The 26,204-nt window shown below is 43.4% G+C and overlaps 1 protein-coding gene across 3 annotated transcripts in view; it reads left to right on the top strand.

Annotated features, from left to right (window-relative positions):
* Window positions 1–7,855: 7,855 nt before the first annotated feature.
* The window catches only part of ADD3 (adducin 3), a 91,822-nt gene continuing 73,473 nt past the window's right edge, over window positions 7,856–26,204 (top strand). The window contains exon 1 of one of the 3 annotated variants that reach the window (XM_064431256.1): window positions 7,856–8,030. The gene's annotated coding sequence lies outside the window, so the exon portion shown is untranslated. The remainder of the gene's footprint in view (window positions 8,031–26,204) is intronic. The other 2 variants (XM_064431260.1, XM_064431259.1) reach the window with 2 other exon arrangements.

Raw genomic sequence — 26,204 nt, forward strand, 5'->3', positions numbered from 1 at the left:
TCACAAGTGAAGGGAATGTATTGTTCATCCATTAGATGGGAAAGAATCATTCCCACAGTCCCAGCACATTGCTGTCCCAGGCAGCCACTTGCAAGGCAGAGAGGCAACATCTGAGTTACACATTTTGCAAACCAAGAGCAGTTTTCCCAAGCACGGGGGGCACAACACTGGTGCAAGGGACAGAAGGTGTATCACAAAGCAGGTCCCTCCATGCCAGCTTCCCAAAGCACTTGTGTGATTGAGCTGAGCTTCAGAGCACAGCACAGAGAACATGAGAGGAACCTGAGAGCTGGCCCCTAGCAGCAGCAGCCAGCTCCAGCAGCTGGAGTGCTCCATTCGAGGAAGGGTATCTATCAGTCAGATGCTCAGAAAATCCCAGCTGACTCAGGGCCCCATTTCTTGGCTGTGTGCTGGCCTCTTTACACCTCTGGTGTTGGAAAAGGAAGTGGAACAGCCGGTTCTCATGTATACGTTCAACAGCTTTGAAAAGCCCCCCGTTGTAGAAAAACGCAGCAGAGCTGTGAGGTCTGGAGCTGGTTTCCTATCTGAAAGCCAGGCAGGATGCCTGATCTGTAGCTGCAGTTCAGCTTGACAGAGGGCCAACTCCAACACCACTGTTCTCATCTGCTTCAGTGTCAGATGAACACTTGTGTGCCATTCTCCCATCCACCATCATACAAGTCTAAACCAAAGAATAACATTCTCCTGGCTTTCTACAGAGTGGTGGCATGAATTGCTGTCTTGTTCAGGGCCATTTTCTGGCACTGGGATCCAAATCAGGGCCCCAGTTCAGCAGCTACTCAGTGACTTGTCCCAGTGACATTCCAGCCTCCCTTGCCCTAGTTAGACACATGTTTAAAGAACTCACTACAGCCATGCTTAAGCCCTGAGAAAAAAGCATCCCAGCAGAAAGGCAGGGAAACAGCTCAATCAGCCACACACAGTGAGATGTGTTCTATGCTCAAGACAACTAATGGAAGCCAACTAATCCTGTGTCTACCTACCACAAATACACAAGACAACTCACTGTCCTGCTTGGCAGAAGAGTGTTATTGCCCCTTGGGGAACAAGCCTTCCTGGTCAACGATTATTCTGTGATTCTGTGATTATCCTTGTGGAATAAATTATCAAATCAAAGTAATGCATGTGTATGTATATATATATATATATATATATATATTTCACATGGATTCATATGACATGTAGCATATACTTATGTCAGTCCATCTGATGGGGTAGAAATCAATGGGGAAGTTGTAACTACATGGAAAGAATGGGAGTTTTCTGGTGAGCCTCAGCATGGCAGAGACTGTTCTCAGAGGTCGTAAAAGACTTCTGCAGCCTGCTAATTATACACTAGCCAAATCTTATTACAAACAAGTAATAAGTATAGGCACGTTTGTTGGTTTTGCTAATGACATTAATGTCCTTTTTGATGATTTGCAGAGCTCCAGGAGGCCAGAGACTCAATTTGTACTGATGTATCTCTCACTCCAGTGAAGTCTAGGAAACTCTGGATGCTTGATAGTTTTTCACCATCTATCTTTAGACAATCCAAGATCTGTTTTCTGCACAGTAGTTTGAGCTGCTTCATCTGCTGTATAACACACACATTCACAACTCTAACTAGATAGTGGATTTGTGTATTATTTTCTGGTATGGAAGTGATGCTGTGTAGAATTATGCATTCTTCTTAAAGGGAATTTGTTCATATACCCTTCTTGTTCATTCCCTTCTTAAAGGGATTTGTGCTTTTACTTCTCCACAGTTTCCTTATCTCCCTCAGCTGTGACACTGAAGTCTGCTCTGTAGATTCATTTATCTTTCCCCTGTGGAGTCCCAGAGAGTTCAGATATCCCAGTTAAAACCACAGACTTTGCAATTTAGGGTAAATCATGACAGGGTAAGAGACAGACTTGGAACTGCTTAGTGCACATTCTGAGAATTACCAGGATTTGCTGGGCAAAGAGAAGGAAAGGTTTTTCTCTTTTCTCTCTATCCACATACTTCTGTGACTGATTTGTTTTGAGTTTCCAGTGTCTGTTTGCACAGACCTGATCACTGGTCCCACTGCCCTTCTCCACTTCCTGTCTGAGAACAAATGGAGACAGTCAGCAGCAGCAATCTCACATCCTCTCGTATGAAAACCACTGGACACAGTTTGTCCCACCAGGGAAATCAGTGCTTTAAGTATGTGAATAATTCACTGACTTCATAGGAATATCTCGGGATGGTTTTTTTCAGCCTGCTCCGATGGCTGCAGTGGCAGAAGGACACTGCCCTGAGCACGCTCTGGATGCTGCAGGAGCTCTCTGTAGGCACTGCTGGCCCGTGCTGCAGTCTGGGGAGCCCTGCTGTGCTGGGGCAGCGAGCTCCTGGCCCCAGCTTTCCATCCAGCCATTCCTAGCATTACGCATCCCTGGGAATACACTCAGAAACTACAGATGAGGTCATTCCCAAGAGTCTGCTTAGGTATTTGGGGCCCTTGACACTGAGAGGAGCTAAAATCTTATGAATGGTTTTTAAAGGGAAAGTGGAACTCTTTTTATAGAACATTAGCTGTTTGCTAATCTTGAATTGGTAAATTATTAACTCCTCTACAATTTGTTTGTCCTTATTGTTAGATACTGCTCTAATACGCATTCTTCTATCTTGCCTCCTAAGAAGCTTTGGGAGTGACAGTTACTTATCAAAATAAAAAGAAAACCCATTATTCATTAATTAATATTGTTTAAGCATATTAACAAGCCTGAGGCTGATTTCATTGCTGTGCTGTCCTTTCAAGTGATCCATCAAATACAAAAAGCAACAGTTGGCCCAAGCAGCTCTGAAATTGACTGGATGCTCTAAACTTTGAAACATTTGTCCAGGAAATTGCATCATGTGCTCCTCTGCGGGCCCTGAGATAGCACAAAAAGCACAGCATGCCAGGATACCTCAACACTGAGGATGGGGGACTCTTTCTTTGTTCGATATTCAGTTTGTCTTGGGGTAACGAAGAAGAAAGTGGAACTCCAGGGTAGTTACAGAGAACCTTTGTCAGACTTACTGAGTCAACATGCACATCTATCAGTGTGCCATGACCTTAGGCTCCCATACTTCCATGTTCTCTCCCCCAGGAGAGGGCTGGGCTTCCAGCTGGTGTGTGTCTGGTGACAGCACACCCATGTCAGAGACGGCACTTGAGCTTCAAGTCACCATTAATGTGCTGACAAAGAATCCCCACCTTGTCCAGCCAACACAAACCTTTTGCCTGAGTGTAGATGGTGCTGAGTCAATAAATGTGGGTTTCTTGATGAAAAGGGATGTTCTGTGCTCCAAATGCATAATCAGAATCACAGATTAGCGATGTCTTTTTAAAAATGTGCTCTGAACATGAGTTTTTCCTTCCAAAAATAACTTTTATTTTGTTCATATTAGAAGAGCAGGATGTTCTTTCCTGTCCTGAAGGGATAAGGAGGAAATGAGAACTATGGGGTTCTTATATGGTATGAGCTACTATTCTTCTGGACTAGTGCTGTGAATCTTGATTTTTTTTCTCCCCAGGCTTAGCATTTTAATCCCCATGGACCTCATTTTGCATTCGTTCATGCTGATGTTACTCCAGTGAAGCTCTCTGATATCAAAGGCATTCCTCCATGTTTACAACCTCTCTCATCCTAAGGCAATAGACATTAGAAGGGAGGCAACCTACCAAAGACAGTGCATGCTAAATGTCTCAATTCCCTTTTCCAATGAGATAAAGTCAGTTGAGAACATGAGTGGGGGCAGAAAGCATCCTTTCCTGTACTCTGTGTTCAAGGAAAGAGACAGCAGTTTGGAGGAAATGTGAACGTAATGGACTGTACATTTGTATCCCATTGTACCAAGGTCTGACAGGAAACACTTGGGGCTTGATTCAGGAAAAAGTAAATCTAATCCCTTTAGAACACTCTCATAACCCCAGCTATCCTGCAGTATTTGACTACATCCCTGTCTTTAATGTATGTATTCTCACAGCTCTCTCCAGAAGACCAGAAGGAAATCTGGTCACTGGGGAGCAGGGGAGGCATGGGAAGAGATTTTACAACATTTTCCATCCGATGGCCCTCCTGAGTGACAGCAAAAGGCCAGAAGCTCTTCACTTTTAAACCAAAGGGACTCCTGAGCAGCTGCCATTATTGACTGCCACCATAAGCACTTCCTTACATGAGGAAAGCTGCAAATACCAAACTTTAGATAATTTCTGAGCAGCCTCTGCCAAGCCCATGAGAGCTTTTTGTTGTCATTGGCTTTCACTGTAATGTGTAGATGGCTGCAGTGAGTTCCCACCACATGTGCAGGGCCAGAGGCTCCTCAGCAGGCACTGCAGAACCCCTTGGTTAGAGGTTCACCCTGCAGCAACATGGAAAAGGTTCCAGCTCTCAGCATTCAGCAGCTCTTCCTCAGGCAGCCCAGCAGCAGCTGGGTTCTGTGGGATTTGTGCTGGTCCCTGGAAATGCCTTTAACTGCTCCCAAGGGAGCTCCCTCCCAGAGTGAGCAGGGTCAGGGAGCTCTTACAGCCTTTGTCTGTGGGGAACACGCAGTACCACCAGTGTTTGGCATTCTGCTGTACAGCTCACCAAGCTGCAAAGATTGAAAAAGAAACCACCCCCCCACACGTGACCCAGAAGAGACGGATTGAGGACATAATGCCCTTGATTGAAAAGGGAGGCACCCAGGAAACCTTGTGGTATATTTATATTTTTTTTTAAACCAGAACTAAAGTAATTTGGCATGTGTGTCCCCTGAGCTACTTCCTAAACCACAGCTGCATGAGGAATTATCTAGCTCTTAGCTGAAGTAACTTCTCAAAAAACCCCAAACATGTAGGTCATCAAAGTGCTAATAAAAAAAAAAAAAAAGTTGATGAATCTCTGAGCAGTGCTCTGATTATCTCTCTGTGGGGAATGAAGAACTCATTAACATGAGCTCCATGCCACTCCCTCGTCCTTTCTCTGAGTTTGGCATAAAGCAAGGAAACAAATGTTTGTGGTTTGGCCAAGTTTCTAATGAGTAGCTCAGCTAGGTCCACTGATTAGACACGTGGCTCTATGGAGAGTGAAAAGGCTGCCCTACCATGTAAAGTGGCAAAGAGTGGCAAAGCATTTCTGCCACACTGGGTTCCCGAAAAGGAACCACTTTACTTCTTGTGTGGATGTTTTTCAATGGATTTAGCAAGAACTGTACACAGAGAGGGTTTCCTTGACATGGCCAACAGCGAGAAACAGTGTGAGGTGCAGAGAGGGCAACAAAAGCGGGTGTATGTCTGAGGGGCCACTCTCCAAAAATTGTTGTTGCAGCTTGCTATGTGTTTGGTTTCACTTGTTATCTAAGCAAAGCTGCTAAGATACAGTCCAAACCCAGAAGAACAGTCCTGCCTATCACCTGTCCTCCCTGCTGTGGGTGTTACCTGTCCCACTGCACAGAAGGATGTCTGCACAGCAGCCCCAGGCACCGCAGGAGCCCACAGGCAGAGTTCTCAATTTGCTGCACCACCTGCAGCAGCTGCAGCACAGAGATCTGCCTAAGAATGGCCCACGCCACTGACTCTCTAGAAGCACCTGGCAGCTTTTTGAAGGAGGGAACAAAAGCTCCAGAACTAATAGGAGAAGTCTCTTCCATGCAGGAAAGTTTCTCCTTGATCATGCTTGTAGTCCATTTATAGCCTGAATCATCAGTACATTCAGCTTCATATCATAATCCTTCCAAGACTAAAGTAGAGCTCATCTACATGCCCAGGAGAAGAAAACTCACCCTACAATAAACCTGAAAGGCATCTGCTGGGATAAGCAACTGCTGCCTCTGAAATTCAAATATCAGGGTGTGTGATCAATGTCACGCAGCACCTTAGCACTCCTGAGACATCAAGTCTGTCCCCTGCTGCTGCAGACAATGCATTGTATAACGACTTTAATAAACTACAACTTACAAGCAGTGAGATTTTCCATTCCCCTCAGAAATACCCCCCTCGGAAAAGGCAGTATTTGATTGCTGTAATGGTTAACAGCTCTCTTCTGGTTTCCAGCTGAAATTTGTGTGTGGCCAGTTCCTATTCAATCCTTCATGTGCCTGCACCCTCTCTAGTAAGCAGTTGTCTGGGCCAGAGCTCAGAATTCAAGGCAAATCCCAATCCAACAATTTCATTCCAGTATCACACTCACTTTCAAAACCACACCTAAAGTTTGTAATTTATTGGCCTCTTCAGGTTCAAGGTTTATTAAAATGTGATACAGCTGTAATTTTTTTCCAAAAGGAAATAAAAATGAGGGGATGAACATGGATGGAACAGCCCTACTAATTCCATGAGTGTTAAACTGAATTAATAGGCAAATTGGAGAAAGCAAATTGCTCCAACCTTCATAGCACGCTCCACATGTAATTATATATTCTTCCTGTGCCCAAGGGAAGTTTTAATTTCCAACAGCCACCAGATAGTTAAAAGTCCTGTACTAAATAACAGCTGCTGTGCCACCTCATCCCCTTATTAATGGCTGGTACCTGCAGGTTCCTGTGGCTCTGGTGCAGTCAGGTGGAGCCATCTCAGTGCTGGGTACACATTTGCAAAGTTAAAATGTGTTCTGCACCCTCTCTGTATTCAAGTCAGATATCCCATGGCTGGACATTTTGGTGCCTCGGGCACTTTTTTCTCCAAGGACCCCTCTAGCTCCCAAGGGCCCTAGCTCACTTTTCTGTGATGGTCCTGTAGCTCCTCCACTGCTGTGATGCTGACTCCATCAGAAGAGAGTCCTGGCACAGGATCTTCATCCTGCCCTGCTCCAGCCCTGCTGCTTTCCCCATGACCACAGTCCTCGAGGGACTCTTTAAAAGTGAGCAGTACCCAGAATTAAAAGGTTTTGTCCCCCGAATATATATGGAGTTAGTTAATGTGTGATTTTACACCTGTGAACAGCAGTGCTGATTTCAAAGGGACCTTCTAAGACTTTCAAGCATATTTTACAAAGTTTCTGCTTTATCCTGCTCGTAATTCACTCCTAGCCTGGATCATGGGGACTCATTGAACTTGAGGACTTCCGCGTCTTAGAAATAATTAAAAACATAATTAAAATACAGAGGGGTTTTTTTTGTTTGTTTGTTCTGTTTTGTTTTATGTTTTGTTTTGTTTTTTTGCATAAAAAGGAGAACTATCACCCAGTGCTTCCGTGGCTTCAAACGTCTGGTCAGAGCCGCTCAAGATGTAACAAAACCAGCCCTGAAACCGAGAAACCAAGTAACTTTGGGTGGGGAACCAAGAACGGGGATGATTTCAGCCGCAAAGCGGAACAACTACAAAAAGCCAAGAAAACAAAAAACAGGGAGGGAAGAAAAAAAAAAAAAAAAAGAAAAAAAAAAGAAAGCGAAAGAAAGGACAGTGTTTGCCAATATGACTTTACCATTTTGTACAGCTTTTTTTAGCCAGGGCTGCTCTCGGCAAAAGAGCTTTCTCCTGAGCAGCACGAGCCATCTGGAGAAGCCGTCTGCCGCCTTTCAGCCCCAACAACTGTTTAAATTTCTCACCATTTCACTTCCAACCCGGGGTTTTGTTGTTGTTTGCTCAGTGGGCGTGGGTTCTTTATTCATTTTTCCCGCACACAGCTCCCTGTGTGCCCCCACCGCGGGTCCCTCTCCGGCCCCTGGGGATGGATGCTCCAGCCCCGCACTGCAGGTACAGCAGGGGCGCGGGCCGGGCGGCAACAATGGAGCGCAGCCGGGGCGGGGAACACTGGCGGTGCCGCCGCCCCTCGGCCAAGCTGGAATCCGTGGAAGAACGATGGAAGGCGGCCGTAATTCCAACTTGGCCGAGGGGCGGCCGGGGAAGGGCGGCGGGCGAGCCCGCAGCGCTGCCAGACAGTGATCCAGGGCGGGCGGGCCGGCGCGGGAGGAGGAGCCCAGGTGTCCCTTCCTGCCACATCGTGCGCCGCCCCTTTCCCCGCCCGCTCCCGCGGTGGTGCTGGCGCTCCCGCCGCCGGGCGCGGGGATGGACTGCAGCACAAAGGCGCGGGCCCGCTGAGGTAACGCCGCCCGGGCTGCGGGCACCGCCGGGCCACGGCGGGCACCGGGGATCTCCCTTCCCGCCCCGCGCGGCGCCGCGGCCGCCCCGGAGCCGCGGCCGGGGAGGGGCGGGCGGCGGCGGGCGGAGGCCCCGAGCGCTCCCGCGGAGCCGCGGCCGCCCCGGGGCTGCGCGGGCAGCGCGGGGCCGCGGGATGGGGCGGTGCGGGGCCGAGGGGGAGCTTGGCCGCGGGTCTGCGCCAGCTCTCCGCCGCGGGAGATGCTGCAGCGCTGCCGCTCTGCCTCGGCGCCGGGCTGAGGAGGAGGACGGCGCTTTAAATAATGCGCCTCCGCTCCGAAACTCCGCTAATCAAATAAAACCTTGGGAGTGATTGTTGTAACCGCGGGCTGTCCCTGCTCCGCCGCGAGGCTCCGGACTCCCTGCGCCTCTCGGAAAACTTCTTAAAATGTACATTATTTGGGGGTGCTGTAGTGGCGCGCAGCTCCCCCTTCGCCGCGGGTCGCGGTGCGGAGCGCCCGGGATTGCGCTTCCCGGTGCGGGCTCAGGCATTCCGGTCACGGAGCGCGGAGCCACCGGCGTGACCGGCATCAGCCCAGCGCCGCTCGCTGCTGCGGGCTCGCCCCGGCCACCCAGCCCTGCTCGCAGTTCGGGATTGTCTCCGTTCTGTGCTCGCCCTAGGGAGGAGGAAATTCAGGATTGCTGCCTTGAACTTTAGGCTCCGGGAATGAGGATTTACGATGGGCCTTTCGGGAGTTTGTTCCTCGGTGTTGGTCAGTTTTCATCTCGCATTAAAAAGCTTATTTAAGAATTCAGAGCGGAGTTATCAGTCAGTGTGCACTGCAGACTTCAGGGCAGGCAGTGTCTGCATGGCTGAACGATGGGATTTTGGCAGGGAAGCCTTGGAGTGGCTCTGTAAGGAGGGTAGAGCATGCCTCAAAAGCAACGACGTGGTCGTGGAGGTGGGTTGCCTCTGTTTCTGTCTCAGCATCATTATGTTACAGGCAGGTTGAGCCTGAATCTGCTGGTTTTCATTCACATGTCCTGGACTCGTGTCTGGAGGGTAGTGATGTGATACCAAGTGGAGGGAAAATGTGTAGGCATGTGCCTCATCTGTGTAGCTCCACTGTGTGGAGGAGTTAAGTTTAAAACAACAAATAGATAAAATCAATGGCAATGAATATCCGGGCCAAAAAATGAATGGCCAAGGGTTATAAAAGCATGAATGTATGGAATTGCTGAATTGTGTGGGAGAAGTTGCTGCTTAAATGAGCTTTGGTACCAGAGGAATGAAGCTGACAAATGTAACCTCAGCCTTTCAAAGAGCGCTCTGGTGTGCCTGGGGCAGCTTCAGGCTGTCTCGCTTACCTTCTGGTCCAGTTGCTGGTGACTGGAGTGCAGCACAGGTGTGGCACAAGTCTGGCTGTGTGTGATCTACTGGGAGGGGATGGTGGTGGCTTTTGGGGGGAGTGGTGCAAGACGGGGCAGGTTCTGCACGTGTCTGCTTTGACAGCAGTTCTGCTGTGAAGAACTCCCTTTTGCCTCCCTGCCAGGGTTTGCCCTGGACCAGGGAGTTCTCAGGGTGACAGTCCCGGTCACTTCAGTGGCCTTGCTGGCTGGAAGCTGTGTGTGAACAAACTGTACAAACCTCCTTGGTGGCATCCAGCACTCGCAGGGAAAGAAAGTGTCAACCCAGGGGACAGCATGAGCTCTTTGGCTGTTATCAGACAAGCTCCTCAATGCTGATTTGAGTAAGAAGTGCATGTATTTCTCAATGAAACAAAAAGATAATTGTGTAACTAATAGAATATACCAGTTTTAACTTTAGATGTTGTCATGTTAATGCTTTTAGCATTAGTTGCATTATTTCTCAGAAGATACTATTACTTGAGTTTAATTTTTGTTGGAAGAATGTGAAGTCCCAGGCAGAAAGGGGTGGGCTGCTTAGGGGTTGAGTGTTTAATGACAGAGGTTAGTGCACGACGATGATGATGATGATTAAGCACGTCCTTAATTCCTGACCAATAGATGGAGTGCTGCTATGCTTTAGGATATCTGGGGATTTAATGGTCTCTTGGTTAAATCAGTCATTATCCTTGACTCTTGCCTGAGGATTGAGGCAGCTGACATTATTTCAGGGAAAGGTGATTTTAGGGTGGTGCATTCAAGCTGTCATGTACCCCACAATCTTCTAACCCAAAGAGAAGATCCAGGTGATGCTGTGACCCCCAGGCTTTGCAGTGCTTGCAGGGTGGTTGGATGGAGCAGTGTCAGTGCCTTGGCCAGCAAGGTGAACTGCAGCCCCTGCAGTGCCCCTTGGCTGGTTATGGAGTGAGCTGGTGGACAGGGCTGGCTGAGCCCAGCTGGGCTCGGCGTAGCTGTGCTGGAACGGGCCCTGTTGCATGTGATGATAGAGGTGACATTGCACGCAGGGGCCGCCTGCTTTTGTTCAGCTCCACTTGTTAGAGGCCAAATGACCTGGCATAAGACTCTGTTTGCTGTGAAAATCGTGAGAAATTAACATGTAAGAGATGAGAAACGAAAGCTGTTTTAAGAAAGGCCAGCATTAGTTTGTTTCCTTTTGTAAGGGAATGTTTTACGGATCAAGAACTGAGCTGAAAGAAGGCAAAAGGCTGCTGGTTTTTCCCTTGTTAAAATCATCATTGCCAGTTAAAACTGCAGCGCTGTCCTTGCTGCGCTGTGGATGGTGCTGGAATGATAATGCTTTAAAAAAACAATTTTAATTTAGGGGAATAACTTGCCTCACTTTGAGATGGTGCATAAAATTGCCTTTTTGCTAGCGCTTTTTAAACTGGATATGAATTCTAGTTTAAAAAATGTCCTGTAACTTTGGCAGCCATAGTAACCTCTGGCTATTATTTCCCTTGTAAATCAATTTTGCATTTTCATAGTGCTGCTGCTTCAAAAACCGAGTTGGTCATTGTTTTGGTATTGACTTAGAAGAATGCAATCTATATTTTTTTATAGCATTGCTTCCCCTTACATCACAGGCTTTTCTTCAAGCTATGTTTTGAAATGCCTATTGCCATATGAGAGATGGTGGTGTGGCTTCTGGTAGGATACTTGGGGGTTAGTTCTCTTTTGTGTAGTACTTTTGGCAGATGAATAAAAACTACTTGACAGGGAGCAAGCAGTAACTTACTCATTGTGTGTTAATATTAGTTCTGTTTGCCCACAGAGTCTACTCTGCTTCTATATGAACTCTGAGTCACTTGACATGTGGGAAAACACTTTTGTTTCTTTCCTGTATTCAAGATAACACATGTCATTGTACATCATCACAAATGGGATTTTGAGGGATTTCATTTAAAGATATCCTAGCAAGTACATAGCTTTTTTGCAGATAATTTATGATCCGGATTATTAATTAGGAGAAACAAATTTTAATTGGTTAGATAAGAAAGTATGTTCAGTTATGGTATGCTCTTAATCTGGGCTGGTGGCACAGGGATGGCGGTTCAAAACTGTAGAGTAAACTGGAAAATGCTGACTACTGAAAACTTGAAAATTTCTACGGATTCATTGAGAAGCTGGATAGTGGGAGAAGGCTTGAGAGCATCACACCTCAGTGGGAGGGTGATGGCTCCCAGTATTGCCCCCTGCATCTTTACAGTCTGGTGAATATGATGTAGGTATCTGTTTATTTAGGACTCCGGGAGCATATTAAACATTGTTTGTGTCTTACGGTAGTAATGTCAATTCTGCTCGACAAGGATGCAATTCAGCTGTTACAAAGTGCTAATTAGGGAAATATTCTAATAGCCTCATTCATTGTTCTCGTCTGTGGTCTTGGCTAGGAAGAAACTCTTTTCTTGCCTTGTATTGTCTAGCGTGTTAAAATCCAAGTGGCATCAAAGCAGGAGGAGAATTCGCAGTTTTCTTGTGAGTCAGCAGGCTGAGGTGAGGATCCGTAAATCACGGGCTGGTGTGGGAGCTGGGGCTTGCTTTGTGGCATTTCACGTTGTGTTTTCTTGACCCACAGCAGCTGACAGCTGGTAAATCCCTTCTCCCTCGTGCAGTTGGAATCTCCTGGAGTTACTTCTCCAGCTGAAGTACGTGGCAGTCCTGAGCAGCAGGGGCTGACAGCAGCTTGCTGCTGTTCCCATTGTTGCTGTGCTGCCCTGAGCGAGTACCTGGCGTTACTGGCAGCCCTTCAGCCAAGGGCTGAGCTCTGCTGTGTTGGCCAGACCAAGAGGATTCATTCAAATTCAACTGCTTTGAAAATCTCTGCTTGTTGTCTTCATCTGTACCTGTAATAACTGATCCCAAGCTTTTTTTTTTTTAATATTATGCATATATTCAAGTGTTAAGTTTCATTGTTTTGGGTTTTTTGACTTATCCCTCTGCATATCGTCCATTGCTATTACACTGAACACAATCTAGGTTAGAGGCCAGGTGGATCTGCATATTCTGTTTGCAAATGCACAGTAAAAGTCAGCCCTGGAAGGACACCTGCATGTGTCCTGTGGTAAACAGAGTGCAAAATAGGAAAGCTTACTTGATGGGTAAAGCTTGCTTAACTGTTCAATACAGTCAAAACAAGGAAGGAAAAAAAATATAATTGTAAATATATATTATATTTCCCCCTACAAATGTAGATCAGCTTTACTTTTTTTTTCTTTTTTTGTTGGACAGCTCTAGAAGTCTTGGCAGAATGCTGTGGGAGCAGTTTGGTACTGAAGTTGTCTGTGTGAGTCAAATAAATAGTTTCTAGAGCAATGTAAATTATAAATTGGCTGGGTTCAAAGAGATTGCTGGTATTAATGTAAGTCATTTCATATAATCCAGTATCCCAGTACTGTCTTAACAACCCATATGATGTTTTAGTCTTTATGGATGTATATACAAAAAACCTCTGTATTTATAAAGAGCATCACTAAGGCCACAAAGTCAAGTATTTGAAAGCTGGGTAATGCTTTCCAAAGAAAATATCCTCAATTTAAAAATTAAATTATGGCATTGGAAAGTACACTTAGGAGCCCTGATGTCAGAAAGAGAGAAGTGTTTTGGCTCAGATGCTTCAGATCTAGCAGACACTTAGCAGAGACAACCTTCAGCCTAGCATGAAAAATTAGGTGAAATAGAAAATAGAATTTTGGGACGGAAACAGTGGACAATACTAGGCAGTGCATCCAGCTCTGTCTAGAACTGAACACAATAACTCGAAAGTACTGACCTCACAAGTACCTCTGTTTTTTCCTGACTCAGATACACAACCATTTTTAGGAGTGTTAATGAATTGCATAACAATTTCTCCAGGCTCCTGGTCAATGCTAAAGCAGGAGTAAACCACAATTTAAGCAAGCTGCCTTTCAATATTATTTAAATTATTTCTGCACACCAGGCAACATACCATATTTGCTGTGTATCCTAAACCCCCAAAACCTAACCTAATTTTTTCTTTTCTTGGAACATACAGAATTTATACAGTATTTGAAGGTGTGCCCTGTGGAAGGTCAGATGAAGTTTTCTCAAATGATTGTTTTCAGTTGTATTGACTACAGTTCTTTGAGGGTGTTGAGATTTAGGGTGTAAGAACTTGTATATTAAAATAATACCTGGCATTCCTATGCAACATTAGCCTATGTAGCTGTCCTGATACAGCATTACTGCAATAATAAATGAGTACCTAGTTCAACATATATATTTCTTTTACTGTGTTTAAATTGTGATAGTACCCACAACAAGCCCATCATCCTGTTTCAGATCTTGATTGCAGATGAAGCTTTGCACTAAATACCTGGTTAAGGGATAATTGTTTTTGTAGTGTTCACAGTTAATCTGTACAATTTCTGGCTTTCAATTGCAACTGTCTTTAAATGCCTAAATATATCTAAACATACAGGCAAAGGCAAAATCCTCCTGGTAACTCAAATGTTTTTGGACCCAGCCATCAGGGCAGAAGTCAAAGATGTTCGTGATCTTTAATTCACCCACTAAATAGAAGCTGTTTCCCCCTAGGGCAAATTGTGTATTTTCAGACCAAAGTCTGTGTGACCTTCTTACTCCTAAAGTTACTGAGGTTGTAAAGGCATTTGTGGGTATGTGTTAATTTTTTCCCCCCATTCCCATCAGTGGGCATAATGCTGAATACAAATGAGATTTCTTACTGATGTGCTGGTTGGAATGGGTTGGCTGTGCAGAGCTTTGTTTGTCTTTGACAGTAGCTGATTTGGCATTCAAAGGACACGTGCATGTGCTGTGTTAAATGGCTTAAAGACTGGAGTGACACAGTTGGAGAGCTTGGCAGATACCTCTGTGTGTGCATGATTTGGAACAAAAAACTCCATCTTGTAAGACAAACTGTCCAAAGTAGATCTCTCAGTCAAAATTTCATAAATATTTTTATTGTGAAGATTTAATTCTGAGCATCTCAAGAAGAAAAAAGGACTTGTGATGCATGTTTTAATAATGGCTGGTACAATATTATGTAAAGCCAAGTATGTCTGTAACCAGCAAAGCCCTCTTTAGGTGTTTGTTTTGCTCCTTATCAACCTGATCCAAATTATGGGTCTGGTATAGAGCAGGAAAAAATGCAGAAGAATTTGCAAATACATTGAAATTCATGGTGTTTCAAAATACATAAATGAACCCAACACAAGAGCAAACCAAGTGGTCTGGAAGTCAGGTTCCCCCCGCCATTTCTTTACTCTGTTTCAAACTTTGTTTAAATACTTCTGCAGCATGCAGAGAGATTGAATACATCTGTGTAGTGCTAGCATGGGAGAGTCTGTGCTCAAAAACAGGTTAGGTAAAAAAAAAAGAAAATCTTGAAATGAATCCAGGTAGCTTCCTAGTTAAAACATATCAAATAACATAAAGTATGTGAACTCAAGGCAACTTAGTTTAACTATATAAAACATTCAAGCTATAAAGCATCAGGAGGTTTTTTTATAGGTGCCTGGATAATTTGCCCTGAGGTGGCAGGGGGGCGGATTGGGTTGGTTCCCTTTTTACATCAGATGTTTTCCTGTGAGCCAAGAACGTGGGGAGAAACTGAAATACTGCTTCCACTTTAAAGGCTTGTTGCATACATGTTATGCTCTTTGTGTGTTTGCTTAAACTTAGATGTTTTTAAAGGTCCATGCCCCTCGTTTTAACATGTCCTAAGACAGCTCCTGGGTAAGGGCTGGATTTCAAAGATTGCTTATTCTTCTCAAGCACCACACCATTCAAAATGGAAACTTGTGCTGTCTGGTCAGCAGAAAGTGTTCTATTTCCTTGCCATTCCTAACATGAGTGTTTTATTGCATGTCAGTGCTTCTAATCAAATCAAGTGGCACTTAATGTATTGTCTGGTGGGATCCTGTGTCCTTCAAAGTATCTCAAGTGTGAAAGTCTCCAACTGCCTGAGTCAAGGCACTGTCTCCCAGCAGTGGACCCAAAGTGGAGATGGAGGCCGTTCAGGGTGGTTATTTCTTCTGTACCAGAGAGGTGTCATCCAGCAAGGGTGGTCAACACTTCAGTCCAGTGCTTTGGGCAATCTTTGCTTAGGTGTGGAGATTTGCATCTGAGGAGAGATTTGGCAAACACACAGAAGAGACCTCGGGGCGAGAGGGAGGGAATGGGGACAGGGGGAAGGAGCGCTCTGCTCCGCAGGCAGGGCCAGCAGGAGCCCCGGCTCCTCCAGTGCTTCCACTGCCAGCAGCTTCATCTGCCTGCTCCTTTCCTAGAGCTGGAGGAACAGACAGCCTAGGCCATATGTGTCAGCAGAGCTGTGTGTGCATGGTCCCTTTCCAAGAACCTCAAGTGCTGTATGGCACTTGTCACTGTTCCACAGGAACCCACGGGACAGACCAAAGTGTATCAGTCTTATTGTCCCAATACTTGTCTTAGGAGATTCTATCTCTCCACTGGAAAAATTATCAGTTTCTGTGTTGAAAAGGGATGGAATTCTCCCCTTTATGGGAAAAATATTTAAAAATTAAAACAAAAACTCCCACATGTATCGCTTCCTTTTCTATTAATATTAGCTAGTATAGTACATAAAACTAATGTACCTGCAATGTTGATTAAAAATAATTGGCTACTGGTGAGAGTAAGAATAAAAAATTATTTATAGCCTGGGCTAGCCTTTAACAAGAGAAAATAGCTTGAGGTATACCATGTAACACTAGTGTCTGGCTACTATCAAACATGCTGCAAATATATAGTAACAGATATTGTGTGCAGTAAATTTATCTTTGTAGTAGAAACCTGATGTTGCTGCTATTCCCAGGGGCTAAGTTGAATTACATTATTACCGAGGCTGAGCTAACAGAGCTTTGCTTATAGTATACATACAGACAAGGCGGTTCTTCACAGAGGTGACCTCTGCTGTATTTTGGTTTCAGATTTCACAGAGACCCATTTCAAAGTTTTTAGCTTCAGTCCACACCCTGCTGGTAGCTAGCTATAAAACTCTCTTTGAAGTAAGTAAAAAAAAATGTCTGCCCTTTATTACTTTAATAAAGTCAGATAAAGGTCATTTGTTTACTCCTTTTGTGATATACACTGCTGCCACTGTTCCTTGTCAATATAAGTTATACTTGAAAGATGGAACTAAAGCTACAACATTACTGGTTGCAGTGTGCAAATGCATAGTGTAAGTAATTATCTTTTTTATGGGTCTGTTGTTTATTAGTTAACTTGGAGAATGTGCACAAGCATATATTTGTGCTAGGGAAGCTATTATGGTTGACATGGCATAATGTAGTATAGTCCCTCCAAGGTTATTCCATCCTCTCTCTGAACTTTTTTTGTGTTTCTCTCTCTCTCTCTCCAAAACCAATTTAAAGAGCCAAATTAAAGCCCTGTAATCCTATTTAAGAGCCCTGTTGAATAAGAAGTCTGCATGTCACTGTTCCAATAAATATAATCACCTCTTTAGTGCAGTCACTCCTCTCTAGGACAGATTTCCATCTGATTGAAATATTTGGGTTGTACATTGCGACCAAGCTCAAGGGGATATCCTGCTCTTCCCTCCTGGCCCTGTGGTCCTGCCTCATCCTCTCTTGTGTAAGCCCTGCTGCTTGCTGAACTTGTGCAATTCGCTGTGAATTGCAGAAAAGCTCCTCTCCCACCTCTGACTGCATTAACTCTCTTTAAGAAGTTGAATTAACTCAAGAGGGGGTTGAGTGAGCACTAGGTGTGTACAAGGTGTCGAAGGCAATGGACAGAAGCGGGAAAAAGGGGGGGTAAGAAGATGGGGCACTATCAGCACAGGCAGACTCCAGCCCCACAATCCTGGTGTGGTGATGCTCTGCAGCTGGGCACTGCCTGCAGCACGGGGAGGTGTCAGTGAGTCTTCTGCCAGGGGACTGGCTGGCAGGAGAGCAAGAGTGATCAAATAATCGCTCTGGGCTTTGAGACAGCATGGAGCAGCCCCCAGATTGCAAGGTGCTCCCTTACCCTCCAAAGTGCCCTCAGAATCTGAGGGGGAGCAGTTGTGTTTAGAGGGAGGTTCTGGGATAAAGTCAATGTTTTGGCAAAACAACATAATTTCAAAAATATTTTAATAAAAATAATCTCAGCATGCTAGGCTGTGTGGCTCCCATATCCCAGCCCTGCCAGAGGGTGACAATCCTCTGTGGTGTGCTGGTCTTGGGCACTTGCTGTTGCTTTCCACAACAGCCTTCCCTTGCCTCCAGAGCCTGCAGTGTCCTTGCATAGCACAAGATGCACAACTAAATTTTCTATAGTAAAATTCAAAGGTTTGCACTACTGAGTAGTGTATATCATTACTTCTTTTACTTTTTCTTTATTTCATAAGTTATATATAAGAAGTGGAGGCTAAATACTGCCATTATTTAGAGAACTTTATTACATCAAGTAGGCCACACTGTCTGTATGTATAGAACAAATTCTTTCTTTGGTGAGAGGGGAGGGTGGGGCTGCTCTTGGTTCTAGTAATGAACTTCTGCATATGTTTACAAGATACAAGATATGTTTACTTTAGACATAAAGAATTCAGAATGCCATTGAAGAAGATGTATACAAATAAGTTGCTTAGCATATCTCAGTGAGTCATCCAAAATGCTAATTCTAGCTTGCAGCCTCTTACGTGCCTTTGACAATGGCATTGCCTCTCTCCTTCCATCCAGGTTCTCATCTGTTAAACAATGTGTAAGAAAACCTGGCAGAAGAATTGTTTTAGGAGTGTAATGCTGAGTTCCTAGCAGTAGAAAGCTCTTTGCTGTTGGAGTTGACTGAAATGGTTCCAGTGCATCTCTGTGCAGGTGGTGGGTGACACAAGCTCTCAGTGTGAACAGCTGTCCTGCAGATAGCACTTTACTGTCTCCAGTGCCAGGTCCTCCCAGCTTTCTCCTGCACCTCTCTTCTCCTTTTTTTTTCTCTTCTTCTAGCTGCAGAGAAGGATTGTCTTCCAAAGTTTGCATTTTCTGTTTCATATGATATGCAGGCTTCAGTGTAGAGACTTAAGGAGTCTTATCAAAGTAATACTGGCTCAGTCAGAGTAAAGATGCTTTAGTTAAATAGACTATGGCTGTGTTTAAAAATAACTGCTCTAGCTGTGTCAGCGTGTTGGACGACCTGATACTGACTTCAAGAGAAAGAGCTTCTGAAAATTACTTTGCCTGTTGCAGTATTGCCCCAGTGTGAACTTGGTTTCTTTGGTAGCATTTCAGTGTTAGATAAACCAAAACAGAGCCCCTGAATTTTAAAAGTGAGCAGCCAAATGGCTTCAGAGAGAGCTTGTTGTAGTGGGCACCTTTTGAATGCACAAACAGGAGTAGCAGCAGTTTTGCTGTTGTTCACACCATGAGCAAGCAGTGCCTGGGTTTGGGTGCAAACACCACCCTCGTTTAAGCTCAGTTAGTTTTGGGTTCTCAGCTGGTTGTTGTTTGTAGTAAAAAGGTGGTGTGGGTCTGAGATCTGTGTGTGTGACTGCCATGCTTGCACACGTGTAGCCTGTTGCTTTCTTGTAACAGTACAGTGTGTGGAGGGGCTTTCTAGTAATTCCTGTGCAATTGTTTCGTTTTGCCCCAGCCCTGGTGTGTCTCTGACTTCTGCTGCCTTTCTGAAGACTCATTTAAAGCAGTGATGTTCTTAAAAAGTCTGGTTGATGAGAACTTTTTGAAAGTACTTTGTGTATCTGATGTTTGTTCTGTGTTTTACAGTTCTTGTCATGTGTGGGTTTTCTGTCCTTTTTTTTTCTTGGCAAGGAAGACAGTATTACATTCCTGTACCAAGAGGAAGAGTATTAAGCCTAGTCATAAAAAGAAGATTTATTATCAAATGTAGTTTTTCATTTTGTCCATTGGAAATTTTTTTTTTCAACTCTAACCATACCCAGATTACTGGCTTCATTCATACAGTCATTGTATCAAGTTTGGATGCTGTCTTTGTTAAATTATGGCTCCTGAGGGTTTTCTGTTACAGAGGTTTCTTCAGTCAGGGGAAATGAGGGTATAATAAAGAGGATTCAAGGACCGGACACAATGATTCCATATAACTGAAACAAACAATGCCAGATTTGGCTGATGTTGGATTTTCCATCAAACTTTTTTATTGGCGTTCATTCATTTTACTTTAAGCAGAGTTTAAAATTGAGGCACTTTGAGTGCCTGAAGGAACTGAGGGACCAATAGCAGATGATTTGGGCAATACTTTTAATCACTATATCCTATCTTCATGCATTTATTTTGAATTCCAGCTTACTCAGGAAGTTGCCTTGATTCAAATGCCATTAGAGCAGTAAATCCAACAGGAGCCATCGAGATTCACTGAAAGGACTGTCACTAAATCCAGTGTAACAGACCTGACTGTGCCTGGGGTTTCTGAAACACTGATTCCAAGCACTGAGCTCATGCTTAGTGAGAAGCAGTGCTGTTTCCTGGCAGAATGAGTACCCGACCTTCATTTCTGTAGCCTCTCACTTGCTGCAACTCCCTTAGCTGTTATTGGTATATTTTGTGTTTTACTACACTTATAAAACATTATTAACTGTAATGTGCTAAAATAGGGATAAAATAATCAGAATGCACTTCAGGATGCAAGCAAAATTGCTGTGAGATTCTATAAATAAATGACTGTCAGCCAGAAATACTGTGTGAAGCAAGAACACAGGGTATGCCTGTAGCTTTCTCTCTTTCTCATGTTGAGCACTGCCAGAAGGGGAATGATGCTGAATCTGTTTTTCACTGCCTCTGCTATGCCAGAACATTGGTCTTTTGGGGTAGAGAGAGTGCACTACTGCAGTTTTCTGCAGATACTTTTCAAGGAGAGAGAGGAGGAGAAAAAAACTTAGTACTAGTTTTGACATTTACGAACTAAGAGATACTGCATAAGGCTGAAGTTGAAACTGCAGCTGTTGTTTAAATGCCCTTTTAATTATTTTAGAATGCTTTGGGGTGTTTTTCCCTACTCTTATTCTTAAAAACTTCTGTGTCTTTGCTCACCAATTGGTAAAATTTGATGCAGTGGTTGATACCCAGTACATAAAACTCTTTCCTCTTCCCATCTTCTTCTGCATGTGCTCTTCAATATACCTTATCCAATTCTTTATTCACAGAAATCTAAAAGAAGCTTTCCTAATTAGGGGAACTTTTTCTCTTATTAGGGTTCAATAACTTTAACTTCTGTTCCTGCATATTTTCTACCTTTAGTGGCTTAGAAGTAAAAATTAAAGCCCTTAGAGTGGCCTAACATGTAGCACTTTGGAGGATGAAAATTAGATTTGTCATGGAGCAAAAAGCTGTATGTGATTTGAGATTAACACTTGCAGTGCATCAGCCCTATGCATTATGGTCAAATTTATTGGACACAGTGTTTTTATTCTTTTTATGCAATATGTAGTAAAAGAGGATTCTGCTTGATGAAAGAATGAAAGCAAGCTGACAGAAGTAAAACTACATATTGCCCCAAGGATAAAATTTTAGAAATATTTCTCTGGATTCCAGCAATGGGCATTACATAAGAAATAAAAAAAGTCTGCCCTGAAGTGCCAAAGTTATTGAAGTTTTTGTAAAAATAGGATTTGTCTGTCCAGAAATTTATTGCAATGTCTACTTCTGACCAGAGGTGACACGAGTACAGATGCTTTGTAAATTCCTACTCATCTACAGGAACCTGTGGGTTTTGAGGCTGCAAGGTTGTGTAACTCGGTGTGAGAAACATAAAAGGTTGCAGCTGATATCTTCAAATTATTTATTTACCTCGCAGTTGTGTGAAATTAAGTTTCCTGAGAGGTCTGAGTGATGTTATTTACTGTAAGAGGATCTGATCTTGTAGTTGTTTGTTCTTTGTGGTAAGCACAAAGACCAAAGATCTGAACTAGCACAAATGACCAAAAGTGTGCAATTGTGCACTCTCTAAGAGTGCTCTCCTTGGTGTATTTGATAGATCAGCATTGAGGGGTGGTGGTTGTAAAAGCAGAAAGGAGAACTGTCATCACTGTGAGATGCAGTGACTTCTTGTAACAACTTGTGGGAAGGAATTTGCACTGGACTCAGACCCACGTTTGGACCCAAGATGTTCTCTAGAGTCACAGCTCTTTCTTTGGCTCAGCCCTTGAGGGAGCAGAAAGGCAGGAGGTATTCCCAGCACTATTTGTGGCCAGCCAAGGCTTTCCCCTTCATCACATTCCTGCTTTCAATTGCTATTTGGAGAACACTCTAAGGATGCTGGAAGCCTCAAAACAAGGCAAACTCTGGGCTTGGCTGGCTAATTAAGGTGCCCCAGCAGAGCAGTGAATGGCACACTTGGGTTGTTATCCCTGCGTACAGATTCTTGGTACAAGGGGCCTGGATCTGTGGGTCCTCTCAGCTCTGTGCAGATAGCACCCAGATAACAACTCTCTGTTAATTCTCAGCTCAATATTCAGATTGCTGTTATATTTAAATATTCTCTCTGCATTTTGGCTTAATCTCTCAGAAGACTTGAGCTGTGAGGTTTTGGGTTTTTTTCAAACTTTTTAACACAAGCTGTGTAAGTGCTGCAGTATGTTATTTTTCTCTTTTAAAGGTATTTTATCCCATACTGATGTGACAGCTGTTCATGTTCACACATCTTGGCAACACTTAAATCCTTCATGTGAAGTAGTTGGCAGCTGGTAGATGAATGAAGGTTTTGCCATTGATTCATTAATGTGTCCAGAAACTACCTGTAAGGTTTTGGATTCTCAAGCAATTCAATTTATTTGTCTTCATTCTAGAAGAAGAAAATAAACAAATACACACACATGTTCATTTGTTTCTCCTACCCCCATCCTTAGCTAGGCTTTTCAAACTGGAGTTTCTTTTATGTTTAAAGAAAAGACTTTGCTAGCAAGGCTTCTGTTATAAATAGTGGGTGAGTGCACCTACACATCAGGGCTCTCTTTTTAAGTGAGGCTGTAGCAGTTGAAGTTGGGAGGTGATTTTTGAATCCTCTGCAGATAGACTGCATGGTGGGCAGAGCCTCTCACCTGCGTGACACCCACAAACCAAAGCAGCTGCAGTATTTGGGTGAGAGCCCAGCTGAGCCTCAGAGCTTGGGCACTCCAGCAGCCTCTCTCAGTGACAGAACCTTTTCCTCGTGGAGCAGGAGCAAGTGCTTTGCTCACCTCTGGGCTTGGAGGGTTTGTTTGTCCATCCTCGCCAGAGCTTCCGCTCTGGACAAGGTGTAACCACACTTTAAATCAACCTGATTTCCCCACTAAAGACAGTGTTTCTCCAGCCATGCATATATATTTAATCCTGTTGAAAATGATTCTCAAAACAGATGTTCAAAGCTCTTGTTAAAGGTCACTTGGGACATTTTAAATAGTTGTGTAAAATTCCAGTTGTCTCATCGTCCTGCCTCTAGAAGCATGTGGCAATGTACCTGTTGATTAGAAATTGGCTGGTCATGAGAGGATTTTAAAATTTCACTTCCATTCACATCATCTCACACAGAATTTCTTAGGTGAAAGTAGGACTTTCCCCTGTTTGTTTTTTATTTTTTGACTTTTTCATCATTTCATATGACCTTTTTAATACCTTGCTTGGAAAAGATAATCTAGATTAATCAAATATATGAGCTTTACCAATAAATGTAGATGCTCCTAAGTGGCGCTGTGCTCTGAAGGTTTAGTTTTATTTTTTGAAGGTCTAATCAGAAGATAATTTGGGGAAAGGGGTTGCTTTCTTTTCAACTGTTGGTTCTCAGTGACGTTACTGGTAGTTAACTAACCCAGCTTTTCAATAGATACATTGCTAAGGGAACAGTCTCAGTAACCCCTGAATATTTGGGGGGTTTACTCCTTTAACTTCATATGCTCACGGATGTGGAGTGAGAGTAATGATTATAAAGAGAGACAGTTTTTCTTAAGCACTGGGTTCTCTATTCCTATGAATAAGAACTTGTCTGATCTAATTCAGGAGTGTGTTTGTTAAGAGGACTGTTCTTAATTAATTCAATACTTGGATATGAAATATGGTGAAAATCTCTTGGGTTCAGATGTGGAATGATGCAGTCAGTCTTTCTGTGCTGTTTCTCTTCTGTTTTGAAAAGAGTTTGAACTTTATTCTAATTTTCTTGAGGGTCTAGATAGGATTTTATAAATCAACAAGCATGAAACAGTGGAGTTCTTATTCAGACTTTACTGATTGTGAATTTAAAACTTTTCTGTTGTTTCTGTTCTTTTTGTTGGTTGCTCGAGGTTTTATTAGAATTAAACAACCTTCTATATCCTAAGCAATCCTATAGTACACCAATTAAATCTTTATTTTATATTTTAATTGCCTTACTAAGAGCTCTCTAAATTTTTAAGAGATTTCAAGGATGATATTATATTATTAATCAAAAACTTTGATATGTTTTAGCTGACTTTTAATTTTCTCTACTTAAAACACTACAAATAATTGCTTACAGTATCTGCAGTTTCCACAGTTTTGCAAGCAGAGTTGTAGTAGCTATTTTTGCAGTCTGAAAATCAAATTACAAGTCAGGTGCAGTGCTAACTAAGTATTGTTTGTGGCAAGGAAGCTCAGTCTAGACTTAGTTGTAACCTGCATCATTGCCTTCTCACAGCTGGTATAGCAGTGAGCTGCTACAAAGCAGGATTTCCTCAGTGCATGCTCAGGGATTTTTTTTTTTGTAAGAGTGTGCCTGAATTTTATTTTCTTTTTGTGGATTTGTGAAAGGGGAAGGCATGCAACTTTTTCAGTTCTAGGAAACATTTTCTTTGTGAGTTAGGAGACTTAGAGAAAACATAGAAAATGAGTGAAATTCACATAGAGAGAATTTTTCCTTAAACACTGGGTTCAGGATGTAGGCCACATCTCTAATCATGTTTTTAGAAATGAGTCCATATTAAATGGATTCTCTGCCAACAACATCTGGTTGCACTTTATGTACGTGTTTTCTTTCATAGGGAAAGCAAACCATATGACATAACCCCAGTCAGATAAAATGATTGTTTATAATACTTTGTTTATTTATATAGCACCACAAGATGAAATACATCTTCATCTGAAAAACCTTGCAGCAGATTACCAAGGTGAGCAGATGACATCTGCATTTCCAGATGGCTGGTTTGGGGAGCTGTGTTGTGTGGTTTATAAGCCCTGCTTAAAGGCATATAAAATTAGTAGCTGAATTTGCTAATTGGATGGGGGCTAATAATTCCAGGTGCCTTCTTGGGGAGTGTCCCACATTCTGTAGTGGGACTGTGATGCTGGAAGTGCTCCTGATGCATTGCATGGGGTCAGAAGGAGCATTACTGTGCAGTGACAAACCTCCACAGGCACAGTTCCTTTTAGGACTGGTGGTAACCCTCTGGTAGTGGCCACTGCTCTGAGTGAAATTTGAGAGCAGTGATTTGCTTTTATTAAAATGGCCAGCCCTGCAGTTGCTGTGCTGAACAGGAATTGCTCGGACTAATTTCAGCAGGGTGATCTTAACTGTGCTCTTAGGAGTGGCTTCTTTGCTTACAGAACAAGCTGTCTGTGGGCTGGTAGTGCTCCAGCCTGGACTCACCTCTTGGGCTGTGTTTGCAAACAAGCCAAAAGATAAGAATTGGAAACACCTTGCAAACATCACAGGTGTGATTTTCTGTATGAAAAAGTGTTGGGCTGTGATGCCCTGGGAGCAGGGGGAGCTGCAGTGGGGTTTCTGCTGAGATCCCAACCAGCAGATCTGCTCAGCACGTGCCTGCCCAGGTATTGAAGGGTGTCAGCTGTGTCTTTGGAACATGAAAGTTGAGCCACCTGCAGCTGTGGATGAAGCTGTGTTTAACTCAGCGTGGATGGTACTGTACTCCTGAATCTATTTGGAAGGATCAATTTCCATGCAGCCAGCAATTATTTCAGAAATAGCTTCATGTATCAAAAGCTTGGTGGGAGCTTTTCTACTCTGCCAGACTTCGTGTGTCAGTGAGGGACATACTGGGGAGGGAGGCAAATGTCATCTGCTGCAGGGTTTATTTCTTCCCTGAACAGGCTCCTATCAAATGTGCTCAAGGAAAGAGCATTTTAACAATTTGTACCCAGATAAAGTATCCTCGTGTGCTTGATGATCTCGACTGAGATCCGGGGTGTCTTTCATTTTACGTTTCTTAACTGATTATTCATACACTAAAGCTGCTTAGAATATGCAGTACTCAACAAGTAATAATTTATTGACTCTTCATTGCAACTGATTAACTTTTCTGGTAACACCATAACTTCTTTTTTTGAGTCAGTCCAAAAAAATGACAGTGGTTTACAATAGATTTTTCTTGCATTACCCAAACAAACCAGAAATTTAAATATTGTTGCTATTAGACCTTTTTTAATTAGGCATCCTAATTAACAGAGCTAAACATGACTTAATTACTTAATGTAATTAACAGAATATCTATTACCTTTTTAGTTGCTAAGCTAAAAGGTTTTTACTCGAGTACAAGCTTTTGCTGTGCATGATGACCCTTTAAAGGCTTTTGGGACTCTGTCCAGCTGGCAGCTTGGCATTGCTGAGCAGATGTGGCTGGTCTCTGGAGAGCTGATCTCTCCTGCTTAGCTTTATTAATTCCTGACATTCATATTGATCTGTGGGTCCAAACAAAAGTAAAGAGTCTCAGGTGGAAGTGGCATAATGTGCAGCTTCCTGTTGGCCTTTTCCTGCTATTTTCAGGATATGTTTTGCTATTATTAGTCTTAGCAGCTCTTACTTTGTTGTATGTGCATGTGCATGTTTTACTGTTTCTTGGCTTCGTATT

This window comes from Passer domesticus, chromosome 8 (assembly GCF_036417665.1).
Source record: "Passer domesticus isolate bPasDom1 chromosome 8, bPasDom1.hap1, whole genome shotgun sequence".
NCBI lineage: Eukaryota > Metazoa > Chordata > Aves > Passeriformes > Passeridae > Passer > Passer domesticus.